Source organism: Cnephaeus nilssonii (assembly GCF_951640355.1).
Source record: "Cnephaeus nilssonii genome assembly, chromosome: 19".
Lineage (NCBI taxonomy): Eukaryota > Metazoa > Chordata > Mammalia > Chiroptera > Vespertilionidae > Cnephaeus > Cnephaeus nilssonii.
Window position 1 is genome coordinate 43,737,831 of NC_137090.1, and position 18,322 is coordinate 43,756,152.

Below are 18,322 nucleotides of genomic sequence, written 5' to 3' on the forward strand. Positions count from 1 at the left end.
GAAGGAAGGGAGAAAGACAGAGAGAGAAACATTGATGTGAGAGAGACACAATTAGTTGTCTCCCTCATGCACCTCCCACATGCACCCTGACCAGGGCCAGGGCTCAAGCCTGCAACCGAGGTACATGCCCTTGACAGGAATTGAACCCAGGACCCTTCGTCCATCAGCCAATGCTCTAGCCACTGATCCAAACCAGTCAGGGCTTGGTCTCCCTTTGAACTACAATTCATGACAGAAACTGATGGATCGGTTGTTTTCTGACAGGAGATAGAATCTGCAATCTATATATGTGCTCTATCCCCAATTGGGGATCAAACCCGCAACCTAGGTACGAGCCCTGGTTAGGAATGGAACCTGCAACCTTTTTGTGGATGGGACGACACTTCAACCAACTGGGCACCCGGCAGGGCTATAGGTGATTTTCTATTTCATTAACTGACCAGAGCCTCTTTAACACTTGGGGAGTTCTATTCCGGTAAGAGTCTTAGAGGGATTTGGTGAAAGGCCCCGTACGTACTCCTCTCAACCGTCCACCACCAGGACCCTCTTTCTTTGGTCCCCATCAATGCCTCATCGTGACCCCTTTGTAACTGACTTCTACTTTTTTTGCATGGTCGCTTGTTGCCACTCATGGGCCTCCTTCACTTTATTTTTTATTTATTTTTAGAATCATTTTATTTTTATTTTTTAAAAAATATTTTTACTGATTTCAGAGAGGAAGGGAGAGGGAGAGAGAGATAGAAACATCAATGATGAGAGGGAATCATTGATTGGATGCCTCCTGCACGCCCCCTACTGGGGACCAAGCCTGCAACCCAGGTATGTGCCCTTGACCGGAATCGTACCCGGGAGCCTTGAGTCCGCAGGCTGATGCTCTATCCAGTGAGCCAAGCCAGCTAGGATGGGCCTCCTTCACTTTAAGCTGCTGGATCCTTTTCTGGGCTGATGACCCTGCCAACTTTGGACAGCCAGACTTTGCCCTTGCTGGGTCTGTGACATTTATCTCGACTTAATGGCCAGACTCCCAAAAAATCCCATCAGCACTGAACAGTGGGAAGTCCCATCTGTGCCTGCTGTCTGATGCTGGGGATGGCTGGACACCTGCCCACGTGGAGCTTCTGTCTGCACTGGGTTTTTCAGATTGAACTTTCCTCCCTCAGACAGGAGCCCCAGAACCATGTGGTGACTCCTGAAGGTCTCCCAGATCATTAAGAGAAGCCAGCTTTTCCTTCCCCTGGGGAGACGGCAAGACCAGTGACTCATCTGTCACTGCTAATGAGCACAAAGGGTCTGAACATTGGGGAACACAGAGAGAAAAGGACTGAGATTAACCAGACACCAGGCTTTTAATTTTTTTCCAGAACATAGCCTATTTATCACGTGATGTTAGAAGGACAGAGAAAATAAAGTTAACCAGCAGCCGTCGTCTGTTTGAGAAAGTCTTAGAGAAAGCCACTGCAGAAAGATTTGGGTTGCCTGTGGAGATGTGCAGGAGAAACAGCGTGTAGCCAAAGACACCAAACATAAGCTCCATCTTGGAAGAAACTGGTTACCAAGAATTAGGCACGAAATGCATTCGTTAAAGCTTGCAGAATTCCACCCAAGGGCCTTTCCTCTCGTGCTGATGTGGATACCCCAAATCAGGAGTTGGTAACTGGAAGCCTGTATTTCATTTGGCAAGTGCAACTTTAAAAATCCTCGCTTTGGCCCTAGCTCGTTTAGCTTAGTGGATAGAGCGTCGGCCTGTGGACTGAAGGGTCCCGGGTTTAATTCCTGTCAAGGGCATATGCCTGGGTTGTGGGTTCGATCCCCAGTAGGGGGCGTGCAGGAGGCAGGCGATCAATGATTCTCATCATTGATGTTTCTATCTCTTTTCCTCTTCCTCTCTGAAATCAATAAAAATATATTTTTTAAAAAATTCTCACTTTGAAGGTGAACATCTTTTGTGGTGCATGCAATTTCCTGTTCGCCATAAGTCTAACCCTCCCCTCCCCTTTTAACTCAGGTTTCTTTACATATTTTACAGTGCTTTACTAGCTGGCCTCCGAAGGCATTTGACCAAGATTGCTCAGTAATATTCTCTAGAAGGCAAAGGAAATGAGAGGTTACTGAAGCTCAACTTGGATTCTGGCTTTTGGAGCCCATTAGGGATGCTAGGGCTTGCTGGTCAGAGGGTCTAGGGCAGCGGTTCTCAACCTGTGGGTTGTGACCCCTTTGGGGGTCAAACGACCCTTTCACAGGGGTCGCCTAAGACCATTGGAAAACACAGATATTTACATTACGATTCATAACAGTAGCAAAATTACAGTTACGAAGTAGCAACAAAAATAATTTTATGGTTGGGGGTCACCACAACATGAGGAACTGTATTAAAGGGTCGAGGCATTAGGAAGGTTGAGAACCACTGGTCTAGGGGGATTCAGGTGAAGAGGCAAGGCTGCCTACTGCAGACTGGGCAGAACCCAGCTGTCATAGCCTTTATCCCACAGTACACTCACAGCTTGCATAAGTCTGTTGCCTCCACTAGGCACTAGGCATCTAAAAACATTCAATTCCTCAATATTCCCATTTTTTGGGGAACTCTCAAGAAAGAAATACTAAGGAATTGGTCAAGGTCAATAACCTTGGTGTACTGTTACTGTATTTCCAGAACCAAAACTCAGATCTCATGGTTCAAACCTGGAAACATAGTATTGGAAACTGTGACGGCCCTGGAAAATTCTTCACATATGAGCACTAGAGCTGTATAGAGCTTAGCCACTGTCCAGTGGGGATTGGGGGTGGTAACTGGGAGAGGGAGACACGTTTTCAGGGTTACACTCACCTGTAAACTGGGATCTGGACTTCTTTCTCAGTGAAGAGTACATGAATGATCTCAGATTTCCTCCAAACACCTGAAAACATATATACTGGCAGAGACATGACTGGTGTAGAAAACCTTTTATGCGGCCTGTGAGTCTCTATAGGTCTACTGCCAGAACCACCCACACCACCCAAGGTTCCGGGATGACAGCCTTGCAAACACATTCCTTTTACTCCAAATTGCATGATTGGGACATCCACAAATAAGGACGTGATTCCTCTTTAGGCTGCTGCGGGATCCTATGGTCCTCCATAATCAGATTCCATCCATCTCTGCGTCATACACTCCTGGCTCTTTAAAGATCCCGTAGCTCCTTGCCCCTTGCCTGGCTGAGAGGGGAAAGGAACAAAAAATTCCTTAACTCTGCTTCCTGAAAACCACTCAACTCCACCAAACTATCTAAAAATATGTTCCTGAATTCAAACACATAGACTTATGAGAGGGTAGAAAAACTAGCTAAAATATGGCTTATGTGTGTAATCTCAGGAGAGGGTAGCTTAGAAATGACTACAAGGATGTCACTTTTTCCTTGACTGCACATGTGGCCTGGCTTCAATAAGACACAATGGACCAAAAGTAGGTAAAAGCACTACAGCAGCACCGATGGCGAACAGGATAGACGAGACAGAGCAATGGGAGGGCCACCTAACCGGACTTTATTCTCAGTCCTAGGAGAACCAATGAAGACTTTTAAGTAAAACAGTTCTATCAACGAATTTTATCTGTTAATCTAGTAGCAAATGTTTACTAATTTGATTCTTACAGGATTAATCATCTATGTATCTTATAATTCTTTGCTATTCAAGAAGAATCTGAGCAGAAAATAGAAACTTGGTGCATTCATTTCCTGGTTTAATAAAGGGGAAAAATCATTTTGTGTAAGTAAAAGAGAATATATTTATAAGGAAAAGACATATCTTTTTATAAAACAGACATTTCAAAAATAATTTGGTTTTTGCCCAGCTGGTGCGGCTCAGTGGTTGAGTGTCGACCCAGAAACTAAAGAGTCACCGATTGGATTCCCCGTCAGGGCACAAGCCCGGTTTGTGGGCTCCATCCCCAGTAGGGGTGCATACAGGAAGCAGCCGATTGATGACGTTTCTCTCTCATCGATGTTTCTATCTCTCTCCCTTCTTCTCTCTCTCTAAAAACCAATAAAACCATATTATTAAAAAATAATAATAATTTGGTTTTGAGACATCCTCTCTAATAAAATGGTAATATGCAAATTAACCATCACTCTGCTACATAACCCACGCCCACCAGCCAAGCCACGCCCACCAGCCAATCAGGGCGAGTATGCAAATTAACCCCATCCAAGATGGCTACAGCCACAGAGAGCAAGGTTTCCCAGGTAACAGAGCAAGCCAAGCTTTCCATAGCCTTTGCAGGCCTAAGCCTCCACTCAAGCTACAAAGTTTCAATTATAGAAGGTAAACAAATTCAAACAAATGGCGGCAGAATGGAGCTTGAGAGAGCAGGCCAGGGTTGCCGGCGGCAATAGGGGAAGCAAAGCTTTCCACACACCCTGGCCGGGCTCACCCGCTTAAGGCTACAAAGTTTCAATTGTAGAAGGTGAATTAACTGCCACAGAAATGGCTGCGGCCCCGGAGGGAGCAGCAGGCTTGGCTCCGCTCCAGGCTACAAAGTTTCAATTGTAGAAGGAAAATAAATTCCAGATACCAGGGCCTCTGCTTGGGTTGCCAGGGGGCGTGGCCGGCCTGCAAACCACCACAGGCCCCTCGCTCAGGCCGCCCCACGCCCCAAGGGAACCCCCACCTGATCTGGGACACCCTTCAGGGCAAACCAGCTGGCCCCCACCCGTGCACCAGGCCTCTATCCTATCTAATAAAAGAGTAATATACAGATTGATCATCACTGCAACACACAATATAGTTGCCCCCATGTAGTCAAAGATCCTGCCCCCATGTGGACACAAGATGGCCACTACAAGATGGCCAACAGGAGAGGGCAGTTGGGAGGCACCTGGCCTGCAAGGGAGGGCAGTTGTGAGGGACCATGCCTGCAAGGGAGGGCAGTTGAGAGGGACCAGGCTTGCAAGGGAGGGCAGTTGGAGGTGATCAACCCTGCAGGAGAGGGCAGTTAGGGGTGACCAGGCTGGCAGAGGAGGGAAGTTGGGGGCAAACAGGCTGGCAGGGGAGCAGTTAAGCATCAACCAGGCTGGCAGCGGAGTGGTTAGGGGTGATCAGGCTGGCAGGCAGAAGCGGTTAGGGGCAATCAGGAAGGCAGGCAGGCAAGCAGTTGGGAGCCAGCAGTCCTGGATTGTGAAAGGGATGTCCGACTGCCCGTTTAGGCCCGATCCCACCAGGATCGGGCCTAAACGGGCAGTCGGACATCCCTCCAGGAGTCCCAGATTGGAGAGGGTACAGGCTGGGCTGAGGGACAACCCCCCGCCGTGCACAAATTTCGTGCACCGGGCTTCTAGTTTTTAAATAAAACTGTTTAAAAGAATATAAATATGTGGTAATAAACATTTTGTAATTGTTTATAAGACTACTCATTGCAACAACAAAAGAACAGCATTACTCCTGATTTAGCTACATATTAATTTTCATTAGCTATTACCTTCACAATGTTCACAATTCATAAGCAACCAAAGACTATATAATGAAAGGACTTTTTCCCAATCCTGTTGCCCAGTCACCCAGTTTTGCTACCTTGGGAGAATTAATATTTTTAGTTTTTTGGAGTATTCTTCCAAATATATTTTAAACAAGTATGTGTATATTAAATCTACTTATCCTCTTCCATATAAATAGTAGTATACTAAGCATGTTGTTTTCATCTGGCTTTTTTCACCAACTATACATATTGGCAATCATTCCACATCACGACCTAAAGAGTGTCCTCATTTTCACAACTTCATAGTAGTGCTTCCTCTGTATTCATTTAATCACTCTCCTACTAAAGGCCATTTAGGTTGATTTACTATTTTGCTAAAAATGCTATCTGCAAGAACCTCTACATGTCTCATTTTGCAAACATGTAAGAATATCTGTAGGAATAAACTTTTAGAAGTATAAATTCTGGATTAAAGGGCATATACTTTTGTAATTTTGATAGCCATTGCTAAATTGTGCTTTACCAAGTTGCACAAAAATGCATTTCTAATTAGTTCTTTCATTGGCCAGTTCCATAATGTTAATTATTGTAAATTTAAAATATTTTAATATATGGTAGAGCTGTATCTCTTTATTTTTTAAGTTTCTTGGGGGGGAGGAGGACTCTTTTGGTTTATTTATTTTAATATGAATTTTATAATCAGCTTGTCTAGTTTTATTCAGGCTATGAATATAAAATCTTTTTTTTTTCTATAAAGTGTGACCAACCCATAAAAAAGAATAGTGAGTTATATAAAAAGTAAAAAGTAACTTCATTTAGGTTTTATAATAATGAAAACATCTTTAATTTCAATCTCTGAATGAAGGAAGTGGATTGAGCCCTGGCCGGTGTAGCTCAGCTGGTTAGGCTTGTCCCATGCCACCAGGAAGTTGCCAGTTTGATTCCACGTCAAGGGTACATGCCTGGGTTGCCGGCTGGATCCCTGGTTGGGGGCGTGCAGGAGGCAGCTGACAGATGTTTCACCCTCCCATTGATGTTTCTGTCTCCCTCTCCCTTCCTCTCTATCTCAAAGTCCATACACTATTCTTTAAAAAAAAAAAAAAAAGAAGTGGATTGATAAACTTCCACTTAATAAATGTAATAAATTAAGAAAATATACTTCAAATCCATATTAAGGAGAATTTGGGTCAGTGTTTCTCAATGAGGGGCAATCTTGCTCCAAGGGACATTTGGTGAAGTCTGAATACTTTTTAAAAAAAAATTGATTTCAGAGAAGGAGGGAGAGGGAGAGATAGAAACATCAATGATGAGAGAAAGGCGCCTGCCTGGCCGGTGCCCGGATCTAGCGAGAGCCAGGAAGAGGCTGTGCAGCAGCTGCCTTCTTGTCTGGGGTACCAGAACCTTCCCAGTCCCTGGAACCTTCCTAGTCCCTGGGATGATGTGATGATGCCAAGGCCACTACGAGGGGCAAGGAGTTGTCGGGGTTGAACCCCACTGAGCCCAAGACTCACGCTTTTCCGATAGCCGGGCCCACCCCACCTGAAGAAATGAGTGGTGGATTGGCCCCAAGTAAAAGCACAGTGTATGTATCCAACTTGCCCTTTTCCCTGACCAACGATGACTTATACCGGATATTTTTCAAGTACAGCAAAGTTGTAAAGGTTACTATAATGAAAGATAAAGATACCAGAAAGAGTAAAGGTGTTGCATTTATTTTCTTTTTGGGTAAAGACTGCACAAAATTGTACCAGGGACATAGACAACAAAGTTATTTGGTAGTAATAAAAGCAAGCAGCACTATTAACAATGGAAGAGCAGTTGAGTTCATCCGAAGACAAAAGGACTTTGATAAATCTAAGGGCTATGAATGTGGGGAAAGTGGACACTTAAGTTATGCCTGTCCTAAAAATATGCTTGGAGAATGCGAACCTCCAGAGAAAAAGAAGAAAAAATAAAATAAAATTCCTGAACCAGAAGAAGAAATTGAAGAAGCAGAAGAAAGTGAAGATGAAGGAGGAGATCCTGCTCTTCACAGCCTCAGTCAGGCCATAGCTTTCCAGCAAGCCAAAACTGAAGAAGAACAAAAAAAGTGGACTCCAGCCTCCTACTTCCCCACGCCCGTATCCGTACTTCCCCATGTAAGCCTTGTCCTACCCTATATAAGCAGCTGGCTTATGGGGGTGGCAGAGCAAACTTTTGTGGATGACCTGCTGCTCTCCCATACTGCTGGCAGTATCAGAATAAATGCTCATATATGATTAAAAAAAAAAGTGGAAACCCACTTCAGGGGATCCCTCAACCTCTAATGATTCAAGACGCCCAAGGATAAAGAAAAGCACATATTTCAGTGATGAGGAAGAACCGGGTTCGATTCCGGTCAAGGGCATGTGCCTTGGTTGCGGGCACATCCCCAGTGGGGATTGTGCAAGAGGCAGCTGATCGATGTTTCTCTATCATTGATGTTTCTAACTCTATCCCTCTCTCTTCCTCTCTGTGAAAAAATCAATAAAATATATTTAAAAAATTATGTTTATTTTGTAAATATTAAAATTAAAAAAATGATGAGAGAGAATCACTGATCCGCTGCCTCCTGCACGCCCCCTACTGGGGATCGAGCTCAGGCATGTGCCCTGACTGGGAATTAAACCATGACCTCCTGGTTCATAGGTCTATGCTCAACCACTGAGCCACACGGGCTCGGCTGAAGGCATTTTTGATGGTCATGCCTGGGGGCAGGGGTGTTGGTGCTCTGGGCATCTACTGGGTAGAAGCAGAGATGGTGTTAAACCTCCTGTGATCAGCAGGACCCATAGTGCACCCACAACAAAGCACTGAAGACAAAAATGCCCATAATGCAGGGGCTGATATACCACGATAAGCAGAAAGAGAAGCAGAAAGACAGTCTCTTTTTTAAAGGAAAATATAAAGGAAGGGAAAGATGGAGATGATCTATGGGAAAGCAAAGGTAAACAAAGGCAATAGGAAGTGTAAAATTCTAGTTCTTTATGAAATTTTAGTTATTTAGTCATAAAAAAATTCGATGTAGTATCATGTGAAAGTCTTACAACTCTAAATTGGTATTAGAGTGTACCTATATTTTGGGAGCTATCAGGGGCAGTGTGCCAGTTTCTGTCTGATAACTGACACAGAATCAGGGAGAGAATGACTGAATGAATGAGTTGAGTTGAGTTGAGTTAAAGATGACCTTTCTTTGAACTAATGGGAGCTTGTGTCTGAGATAGTTCATCATGTTAGAAAGGTCAAAGAAAAATATATCATCAAATATTTTTATATTTGTCAATTTTTAAGAAAAATATTATACATCATTATTGTTTGTCTTGATGCATGTTACTATTATTATGAATGAGATTCGGAATCATTGGTTTATTAGCTATTTACATTCATTTACATTTTACTTATTTCTACTGCATTGTTGGTGTTCATTCATTGGTTATTGTGCTGTTTAGATATTAAAATAAATAAAAGTTTGTGTGCCACTTATGTATTACAAACAAACAAAAATATGATGTGCTCTTGCAGTATAGTGGTTGATAGTTTTCAGAGACATCATTTGTTAATGTTGTGAAAATAGATAAATTTTTGTGCCCAGCAATAATTCTTTAGTCTATGTAGCTGATAAAGTACTTCATAAAAAATTAATAGGATTTTTTAATATTTTATTTAATTTATTTTTTATTTTTTTAAAAAATCTTTATTGTTGAGAGTATTATAGATGTCCTCCCTTTTCCCCCCACTGCTCCCCTCCACCGGGTTCCTGCCCCACCCCAGGCCGTCACCACTCTATTGTCTGTGTCCATAGGTACTGCATATATGCATATAAGATCTTTAGTTAATCTCTTCCCGTACTCCCCACCCCCTTCCCACTGAGTTCATCAGTCTGTTCCATGTTTCCATGCCTCTGATTCTACTCTATTCATTAGTTTATGTTGTTCATTGGATTCCTTATTCATTTATTTTGATTTTTAGATTCAATTGTTGATAGAAATGTATTTATTGCCCATTTTATTGTTCATTTTTTTTTTCTTCTTCTTCTTCTTCTTCTTCTTCTTCTTCTTCTTCTTCTTCTTCTTCTTCTTCTTCTCCTCCTCCTCCTCCTCCTCCTCCTCCTCCTCCTCCTCCTCCTCCTCCTCCTCCTCCTCCTCCTCCTCCTCCTCCTCCTCCTTCTTCTTCTTCTTCTTCTTCTTCTTCTTCTTCTTCTTCTTCTTCTTCACCTTCTTAAAGAATACCCTTCAACATTTCATGTAACACTGATTTGGTGGTGATGAACTCGTTTTGCTTTTCTTGTCTGTGAAGCTCTTTAACGATTCTCAATTCTAAATGTAGCTTTGCTGGGTAACCTTGGTTGTAGGTCCTTACTATTCATCATTTTGAATATTTCTTGCCACTCACTCCCTTCTGGCCTACAAAGTTTCTGTTGAGAAATCAGCTGACAATCATATGGGCTCTCCCTTGTAGGTAACTAACTACTTTTCTCTTGCTGCTTTTAAGATTCTCTCTTTGTCTTGGCATTTTAATTATTATATGTCTTAAAGTGGGCCTTTTTGGGTTCCTCTTGTTTGGGACTTGTTAGCCCATTTTTTTTCACCAGATAGGGGAAGTTTTCTGTCACTGTTTCTTTAAATAGGTTTTCAATATCTTGCTCTCTCTCTTCTCCTTCTGGTACTCCCATAATGCAAATATTGGTATGCTTGAAGTTGTCCCAGAGGCTCCTTACACTATCTTCATATTTTTTTTATTTTTTTTTATTTTTGCTCTTCTGATTGGCTGATTTTTGCTTCCTCATATTCTAGATCATTGATTTGATTCTCCTAATTCTTTATTCTACTGTTGAATAAAAATTATTCTTTATTTCCATTACTGTAGCTTAATTTCTGACTGGCCCTTTTTCATGTCTTTGTTATTCTGACAAAGATCCTTGAAAGTCTCACTAAGTCCCTTGAAGCTCTAATTAAGTCCCTTGAAGGTTTCATTAAGATCCTTGAGTAATCTTATAACCATGGTTTTGAACTCTGTATCCAGTAGTTAGCTTGCTTTCATTTCTTTCATTTGTGACATGTTTTTTTATCTCCACATTTTGGCTGCTTCCTTGGGTTTGTTTCTATGTATTATGAAGAGCTGCTATGTCTCCTGAAATTGGTAGAGTGGCCTTGTGTAGTAGGTGTCCTGCATGGCCCAGTGGCTCAGCCTCTCGAATCACCTGAGCTGGGCACTCTAGGTGCACCCCTGTGTGGGCTGTGTGCACAGCCTTGTTGTAGTTGAGCCTTAATTGCTATTGGCGTCACTGGGAGAAGTTGATCTCCAGGCTAATTGGCTGTGAGGACCAGCTGTAACTACAGTGGAAGTGCTGCTGTGCAGGAGACACACCTATGGAGCAGGGCTTGCTTCAGTGGGCCTTGGTGTTCATTGAGTCTGCCCCTTGAGTATGTTGCTTGTGGATGTGTAGAGTTGTAATCTGGTATGGTCTGAAGTTGTCCATTGGGTGTACTGGCTCTGGGGTCTCCCAGGAGGTGCAAAGGCAGCAACTGCCTGGGGTCATCCAGCAGGAGCTACAGAAAGATCTGCAGATGGCTGCTACTTTTATTGGGCTTGGAAGTGCCCAGGCGAGAACAAGCACCCAGCTGTAAAGAAAGCAAGCTGGTGCTAATGCTGATTCTTGGGCTGTTTATTGATAGATTTGGGGCCACTGATGCCAGCTGCTGCTTGTTTGAGAGATTTTAGCAAGCCTGAAGCCTGAGCCAGGACAGGCCATTCATATGAAAAAGCTGCTGCACACAGCTTGGGTGGGGTTGTAAATTGAATGGGGTGGGATCTCAGAGAATCACCAGGGCAGAACGAACAGTGTGGGCCACACTGATGGAAACTCAGATATGACTGCCAGTCAGCTCTGCGACGGGAAGATCCCAGCACAGGAACAATGATCCCTGCGAGCACCCCCATATGGGGGAAAGCCGCCCCTGAGTTTTCATCTCAATGCCAGACAACCCAGTTCCTTCCTGTTTGTACCTGGATCCCCCAAAGCTGTTGTCTGGCACTGGAGCTCAGAGGGAGAGGGACCATGTAAGCTGTGCGCCAGCCCTTTAAAAGGAACTGCTTGAGCCGAAACCGGTTTGGCTCGGTGGATAGAGCGTCGGCCTGTGGACTCAGGGGTCCCGGGTTCGATTCCGGTCAAGGGCATGTACCTTGGTTGCGGGCACATCCCCAGTAGGGGGTGCGCAGGAAGCAGCTGATGTTTCTCTCTCATCGATGTTTCTAACTCTCTATCCCTCTCTCTTCCTCTCTGTAAAAAATCAATAAAATATATTAAAAAATAAATAAATAAAAGGAACTGCTTGGGTCTCCAGCAGCCTCAGTGTCATTCAGCCACAGTCCCTGCTGGTTTTTACAGCTGGAAGTTACAGGAACTTCTCTTTCCAGCTCTGGAACCTTGGGCTAGAGGTCTGGTGTGGGGCTTGGGCCCCTTGCTTCTCACGGGAGACCTCTGCCATGGAGATATCCCTCCCAATTAAAAAAATGCCACACGTGGGAGTTAGCCCCGTTCTGTACCTCCACCCCTCCTCCTAGTCTCAATGTACTTTCTTCTTTACTTCTCTAGTTGTAGGACTTGCCTTCAGCCAGATTTCAGGCAGTCCTGAATGATGGTTCTGTATTTTAGTGGTAATTTTGATGTGGTTGTGGGAGGTGGTGAATACCTATGCTGCCATCTTGGTTCTCTAATAAGAGTTTAGGTACCCGTTTTGGATCATTAGAGCAATCAAAAAACTGTGTGTAGCTCTTGGAAAAGAGCACAACTTTCTCAAGCTGTGATTGATAGAATTTGATGTGGTCTGATTGTACCAAAAGTGACTGATGTATGGTCACAAGAATTTATCTTGTGGTATCTCCTCTTGAAATGAACATATGTTTCATTTTTAGTTTATAAAATATACCATCTCCACCAATGTCCAGTTCAGTAGATACTATAGATGAAGTTCCTTAAAACACAATGCTATTCAGTTGGGTGGCTATGGTAAAACAGATACATTATAGTAAGTGTTGACTAAGATGTGGACTAACTGGAACACTTATACACTGCTGGTGGGAATGTAAAATGAATGGTTCAGCAAGTCTGGCAGTTTCTCAAGTGGTTAAACATAAAATTACCATATGATCCAGCAATTCCATTCTGAGGTATGTACAAAAGATTAGAAAACATATATCCATACAAAAACTTGTACACAAATGTTCATAGCAGCATTATTCATAATAGTCAAAAGGTAGAAACAACTCAAAATTTCCATCAGTGGGAGTACAAAAGAAAAGTGGTATATGCATACAATGGAATATTAGTCAGCCATGAAAAGGAATGAAGTACTGATACAGGCTATCAATATGCATGAGCCATAAAAATGTTAACCTCAGTGAAAGAAATCAGATAGAAAAGGCCATGTATGATTTAATTTATATGAAATGTCTAGAATAGGCAAATCAATGGGGACATGAAGCAGATTAGTGGTTGCCTAAAGCTAGAGTGTGGGAGGTTGGGGCCAATGAAAAGAGACTACAAATGGTATGGAGTTTCTTTGGGAGGAGTGATGAAAATATTTTAAATTTGTTTATCATGAGGGTTGTACAACTCCATGAATATACTAAAACTCACAGAATCGTACACTTCATTATATGGTATATGAATTATATATAGCTCAATATAGCTTTTCAAAAAAAAAATAACCCAACCCAATGAAATAAAAAAAAGTTATTAAATTCAAACCAGATACTTTTACTTAATCTCAAAAACAAAACCAAAAACCATAATATCTTCCCTCAAGTAGTTATTAAATTCTACAATATTGAGTTAGTCAGAGATGCTTGTATGGCCTCATGCAAGCCCATAGCGACCTATGTCTTCACACATGAGGACCCTGCATGGCTGTACCTGAGATGATTTCTTTCTTTTATTATTATTATTTTAAAAATATTTTTTATTGATTTCAGAGAGGGAGGGAAAGGAAGAGAGAGATAGAAACATCAATGATGAGAAAGAATCATTGATCAGCTGTCTCTTGCACCCCCCACACTGGGAATTGAGCCCGCACCCTGGGCATGTGCCCTGACCTGGAATTGAACAGTTTCCTCTTGGTTCATAGATCCACACTCAACCACTGAGCCACTCCGGCCAGGCCAGGCTGATTCCTTTGTTGTTGTTTTTGTTAATCCTCACTTGATGATATTTTTTCCATTGATTTTTAGAGAGAGTGGAAAGAAAGGGAAGGAGACAGAGATGTGAGAGAGACACATAGATTGGTTGCCTCCCGCATGCGCTCCGACCAGGGCCAGGGATCAAGCCAGCAACCAGTACATGCCCTTGATCGGAATCCAACCCAGGACCCTTCAGTCCGCAGGCTGATGCTTTATCCACTGAGCCAAACTGGCTAGGGCTGATTCCTTTCTTTTAGATGAGGAGTTTCAATATGTCCTGATTTTTATAAGAAAACTACCCAATTAGACAAATTAGTCAGACAAATTTATACTTAGTCATTAGAGATTTTATTATTTGGTTTGTAAGTTTAGCTCTAGGGGGCAATATAATTTAGCAATATGTTTAATTTTTGTGTGATTTTTAGATTTTAAATTGTTTTTCATTTCCACCTAATATTATGAAAAATTCAAACATACAGTTGAAAAAATTGTACTTAACACAAATGTTCATAGCTTGCAACCCAAACCAGCAAGCTAGATTTCTATAAGTAAAATTGTATAAGTACAATTTGTGCCTAAGTACAACCCACCACCTAGGGCTGATTTTGGCACATATCTATCCACCAACTTATCCCACTTTTCTTTCATTCATCCATCTTGTTATTTATTTTTTATTTTTTAAATATATTTTTTATTGATTTTTTACAGAGAGGAAGGGAGAGGGATAGAGAGCTAGAAACATCGATGAGAGAGAAACATCGACCAGCTGCCTCCTGCACACCCCCTACCGGGGATGTGCCCAAAACCAAGGTACATGCCCTTGACCGAAATCGAACCTGGGACCTTTCAGTCTGCAGGCCGACGCTCTATCCACTGAGCCAAACCAGTTTCGGTCACCCATCTTGTTATTGACATATTTCAAAGTAAATTGCAGATAGCAGTACATGTCCTCTTGAATACTTTAGCATCTATGCTATTAACTAAAGTTCAATACTTATTTATTGTTTTTTTCTTTCAAGGTATAATTTACATACATTGAAGTAGACAAACCCCAGCATTATTTGTTGCACTTGACAAGTGCATACATTTGTGTAACCCAAACCCCTATCAAGGTGTAGAGAATAATCATTACTTTTGAAAGACCCTTCCTGCCCCTTTCCAGTCAATCATGCTGCATTTCCTCCTCCCCCTGCCAAAGACATGCCCACTGTTTCCTTTTTTCCAATTTAGTGCCTTTAAAAAATTAGTGAGAATAGATAAACAGAATACAAAATATGAGGACAGGCTGTAGGCATAGTCTTAACAGATGAGAATCATAGCTTCTCTTTGATAGCATAAACCAGTCAAACTTCCTACCTGCTCTTTATTTTCAATTAAATGCAATGTTCAACCAATTTCCAGAAACCTGCCCAGCGTGTAGCCCTCTGCCTAGAGAGGCAAAAGCAGTCATTGCATGGCGTGGTCTTGCGCCCTCAGTGATTTGGGAGTGGACAGAAGATGGATTGTGCTCAAAGCCCACTGCTGAGCACTTACAGGGAATACCTGATGATTGTTCCAGCCAAATAGAAGTGTCTGACCCTTCTTATTATCTCCTCAGAGGCTGAAATTGGGATCTTAAGGTGAAATCCAGTTGTAACTTATTTTTAATTTATTTGGAACATGAATTGAAAAATGTCTTCTTGCCCTAGCCCGTTTGGCTCAGTGGATAGAGCATTGGCCTGCGGACTGAAGGGTCAAGGGCACATGCATGGGTTGCAGGCTCTATCACCAGTAGGGGGCATGCAGGAGACAGCTGATCAATGATTCTCTCTCATCATTGATGTTTCTCTCTCTCTCTCTCCTTCTCCCTTCCTCTCTGAAATCAATAAAAAAAAATATATATTTTTTTAAAAATAAAAATGTCTTCTTAATCTAACCACTGAGACAGATGTATCAAAAAGAACCAGCAAGCTAGATTTCTAAACAGAAGTGCTCTAAGCAGGGGAAATACAGATGTTACTCTCTTCTCCATCCTCTGTCAGGGCAGGACACTGATCTTGCCATCAATTATTCATATCAATGGTCTTAACCTGTTATTCCCATCTTCTAGTGGAAAGGAAAGTCACTACATGACAGAGCCAAGAATTTTAAGCTCATTTGGGGATTTTTCTAAGGAGCTCTTATAAATGTGAATTTGCTGGTTATTGATACACATTACCTAATTGCCTTTCCTTCTCCCCAAAGATTATGCCAATTGCTATTATTATTATTAAAAAGGCTATAGTTCTTTTAAGCCATTCATTTTTTTTGAACTATTTGTGAATTAGGTAGGGCTGTCATAACAAAGTACCACAGACTGGGTGGGTTAAACAATAGGAACTCATTTTCTCACAGACCTGAAGGCTGGAAGTCTGAGGTAAAGGTGTTGGTGGGGCTGGTTTCTTCTGAGGCCTCTCTCCTTGTAATGGCCTCTTTTCCCTGTGTCCTCACACAGTCTTCCCTCTATGTGTTTGTCTGTGTCTCAGTCTCCTTTTAAGAACATCAGTCGTATTGGAATGGGTTCCACTCATATGAGCTCATTTTACCTCAATTATCTCTTTAAAAGTCTTATTTCCAAATATAAGAACTTTCTGAGGTATTGGGAATTAGGATGTCAATATACAAATATTTGGGGAACACAATTCAGTCTATAACAAACCATAAAATACTTAAGGAAAAAACTTCATAAAACCATAAGAAAAATATCAGCAAAGCAAAAATATGAAAATGTAAAAATCTCATAACTTCATCAGTTTGAACAAATCAAGGTCCTTCCTTATTTGCCCTTATTTTGCTCATTGAAGGTTCTTTTTCCTGACTCTTATCCATCAGTTTACAATGCAAACATCAATGCAAGTGCTCTGTCAGTGTTTTTTTTTTAATATATATATATATATATATATATATATATATATATATATATATAATATATTTTATTGATTTTTTTTTTTACAGAGAGAGGAAGGGAGAGGGATAGAGTCAGAAACATCGATGAGAGAGAAACATCAATCAGCTGCCTCTTGCACACCCCCACTGGGGATGTGCCCAAAACCAAGGTATATGCCCTTGACCAGAATCGAACCTGGGACCCTTCAGTTCGCAATCCAATGCTCTATCCACTGAGCCAAACCGGTCAGGGCAAGTATATATATTTTTATTGATTTCAGAGAGGAAGGGTGAGGGAGAGAGAGATAGAAACATCAATGATGAGAGAGAATCGTCGATTGGCTGCCTCTTGCAAGCTCCCTACTGAGGATTGAGTCTGCAATACAGGCATGTGCCCTGACTGGGAATCGAACCATGACCTCCTGGTTCATAGGTGAACACTCAACCACTGAGCCACTCCAGCCGAACTGGGTTTTGTCACAAACCCAGCATTAGGTATTACTAAATAAAAAAATCCAAATTAGTTATAGATCACTCTTTTAATTTTCCTGAATGAATGTCCTAGGTTGAATGCTTTCCTTAAGTTTATTTGTTATATATATTTTTCTTATTTAAGTTTATTTAACTATATCAGGTTTTTCTTAATTTATTAAATTCCGTTTGAACAAACTTAAGTGTAACCTATACATAGTCTAAAACAATATTGGAAAACTGTATGTTTAAGAAAATTTTTTTCTGATAGTTGCCTAATCTGTACTATTGCCTCTAGGATTTCTAGTAAAGAATCAGTAAGTTTCTATTAAAGAAATACGTATAATTCGAAAAGGGGGCTTGTAGCACTTTATATAGGCTGTGAATATGTCAATTGTCCACATCAAAGAATGGGGTGGGATTTGGAACTGGAAACAAGAAACGAGCACACACACACACAACAGTGACATTTAGACAACAGGAACTGATGGGGAACCCTGCTGGCAGGTACTGGAATAAAGTGAATTGTTCAAATTGAACTATTTGGCATCTGGTTATCCTGCAACTGGAGCTTAGTGATGACAGGATCCTGCACTTGGTTCATTTGCCAGCAAAATAAGGGACTCCTGATGCCTTTTCCCAGTATGCCAAAGTGTGGAAATGCAAGGTGTGTGTAACTCTATTTTTCTGCATCAATCTTTTCTAATCTTTGGCAAGTTGTGTTGATGTTTTGAAAGAAGAATTTCATTTGATTATAGATGGTAGCTCCTCCAGGCACTAAAAAGTAAACCCCAAAGAAAAGAAAGCCATCTACCCATCTTTACCAACAGGGGAGACTAGTAGGGAGCCAGGGTGTCTCCTTTTCTTTTGTCATGTGTTATGTCTCTTCTATCAGCACTAGGCAGACGATGTAGATAGAACATTTAGTCTGTACTCTGCGCTGAACAGTCTGAATGGGAAACTTCCCTTTCGGGTTCTGGTAAAATTTCCCCTTGAAGGAGTCCACATTTAGGATTCCCCAGGACCAACAAGAGCAAGGTGGGCTTACTGACTCCCTACATGGGGATTTGGCCATTTTTATAATGATTTGGATTTTGACATATTGTTCAGTCAGCCAAACCCTCTGAGGAGAGTGGCAGGTGAGAATGTAAAGGCTCTCCACTTAAGGACACCTACCTGCTCTCACCTTCAATTTGTCTTTATTGCTCCTATCTGTAGCCGCCGCTGCCAGCATCTGAGCAATGAAGCTGATGGCTGAGGTTGGGTTTGGAACAAGAAAGTGGGCTCTTTTGATTGAGGACACAT

The 18,322-nt window shown here is 41.8% G+C and overlaps 1 pseudogene across 1 annotated transcript; it reads left to right on the plus strand.

Annotated features, from left to right (window-relative positions):
* Positions 1-6,993: 6,993 nt before the first annotated feature.
* LOC307115492 (zinc finger CCHC-type and RNA-binding motif-containing protein 1-like) lies at positions 6,994-18,262 on the plus strand (annotated as a pseudogene). The gene is made up of 2 exons: positions 6,994-7,584; positions 18,236-18,262. The product of its transcript is annotated as a zinc finger CCHC-type and RNA-binding motif-containing protein 1-like (transcript).
* Positions 18,263-18,322: the final 60 nt, after the last annotated feature.